The sequence below is a fragment of the Gossypium hirsutum genome, chromosome A06, assembly GCF_007990345.1.
Source record: "Gossypium hirsutum isolate 1008001.06 chromosome A06, Gossypium_hirsutum_v2.1, whole genome shotgun sequence".
NCBI classification, from domain to species: Eukaryota; Viridiplantae; Streptophyta; class Magnoliopsida; order Malvales; family Malvaceae; genus Gossypium; species Gossypium hirsutum.
In genome coordinates this window covers 37,290,596-37,292,987 of record NC_053429.1, presented here as the reverse complement: position 1 = coordinate 37,292,987, position 2,392 = coordinate 37,290,596, and positions in this window count along the sequence as shown.

Here is a 2,392-nt window from a genome sequence, read left to right as displayed (position 1 = left end):
TGGGACAGTGGCATCGATATTTGATTACATGTAAGACCACGTCTAGGACGTTGGCATTGTACAAGTTTTTTGAGCTATCCGCGTATCCTTATGATTCCGAACGGTTCAATGGGCATTTCGAGAAATAAATGATTATATGTGATGAGTATCCGATTCAAGTACGTTTGAAATGTATACGATGTGTGAGAATAAAAGGTAAGTATATGTACAAGTGATGATATATGTTATAAGTATGAGAAAATATACTAAATGTGTAAATGAATTGGGAATATGTTAAATTTGTATGAACTATGTGGTTTGAGATATTATTTGGCCATGAAGTATATGTAATATAAAGATGCTTTCATGTTTTTAATGTTAAGTTTATTTGTATATGGCTTACTAAGCTTGTGAAAGCTTACTTTGTGTGTGTTTGCATTGTTTTATAGATATCAAAGCTACTGGAAGCTCGGGGATCGTCGAGGATTGTCACCACACTATCAAATCTTATTTTGGTACCTTTTGAAAATATATATATTGAAGTATGGCATGTATAGGCTAGAAGTACTTTGATTATGATTTGTGATGTATATATATATCTAGCCATGTGATTTGGCTTGACTATGATTGTGTATATGAAAGAAATATGTGATGCAATATGATCAATATGATGTGTTTTGAATGGCTATAGAAATTGGTCATTTTGGTAAGTATTGGTATATGTTTATTTGAAAAAGTGGTATGTTTTGGTAATGAGATTGAATGATGTAAATTTGAAGTGTTGAAACATATGCTTTAATATGATTTTGGTTTAGATTTGGTATGATTTGGTTGGTGAATTAAAAATGGAATTTTTTGATAATGTAATAGCATGAATGGTGTATGATTTGGTTATGAAATGGTTGAGAATTTGGTATAAAACATTGTGGTTTTGATGCTTGTAGGGAGGACCCTTAATGGGAGGCAAATTCGCCTTATAAATGGTCTATTTTTCCCCACATGGGCAGAGACACGGGCATGTGTCTCAGCCGTGTTGCTTGAGGGCCATTTTGATATGAGCCTGGACAGACCACACGGTCGCACACACGGGCGTGTGCTAGGCCATGTGGCCAAGTCAGTTTTGACCACGGGCTAGACACACGAGTGATGGTCACAAAACTAACTAAAAGTTCGACTAAGGCAAGCGCACCTATCGAACAGTAGTATAGTTATGGTGAGACCGGAAATATCGTATCCACGAGGACTAAAAGTACTAGTAACTACTATCTTTTTATTATCTAGCCTAAGAATTGTAGGGATGTTTTAAAAACTAAAATTAACTATCTAATAACTAAGATTACAACAGAGATAAAAGTTGGAAAATACTTTTGGAAAATTGATGGAGAAGACAATATCCAAGAAAGAATCCACCTAGACTTCACTTATCACTTTGGAATTAGACGATTTATTCACTTGCCTTAATCTGTAGAAATCCCTAATTTATGTTAATATCTCTCTCGAGACTAAAAACAACTGACTCTAGGTTGATTAATTGGAATCTCTTTCTAATTAAAACCCCTATTGTCGTATTAACTCGATCTATGGATTCTCTTATTAGACTTGACTCTAATCCAGCAGATTTATGTCGTCCTATCTCTAGGATTGCATGAAACTCCGCTTAATTATGAATGATCTACTCTTAAACAGGGACTTTGGCTCCACTGAATAAGCACATTAAAAACCTGAATTAATATCCTGGAATATTAACGCAAGAGTTAATTTCACAATTAAGAATAAGAACACGTATTTATCATATAACACAAATAATAATAAGATCTATCTTAGGTTTCATCTCCCTTAGGTATTTAGGGAGTTTAGTTTAGAATAGTGGAAAACATCTCAAAAATTGGAAAACAACAAAATATAAAGAAACCTACAGAACTTCTAGGAAATTGGATGGAAATCTTCAGTCTTGATGTAGATCCTCCTTCTGAGCTGATTCTGATGGTTGTTCTTGAGTATTTCCTGCCTTCTACTCTATGTGTCCCTTTAATCCTCTTCTAGGGTGTTTATATTGACTTTGGAATGCCCAAAATATCCCATAATTAGCCTTTTCTGAGTAGAATTAGACTTGGGCTCGATAGGGACACGGCCGTGTGCCATGCCCGTGTGCAAAAACTCAAACTGTGTGTAATTCTGACTTGGATTGATGTCGACACGGCCATGACACACGGGCATGTGGATCACCCGTGTGGAAGTGCCTAGGCCATGTGAAACACTGATTTAGGCCCAATTTTTCCGTTTTTGGCCCGTTTCTTGCTCTTTTCACCATCCTAAGCTCTCCTGAGTATAAAACATGAAATTAAAGGATTAGGAGCATTAAATTCAATGAAACCAAGGAAAAATCATCCATAAATATGCCAAGCATGGGGTA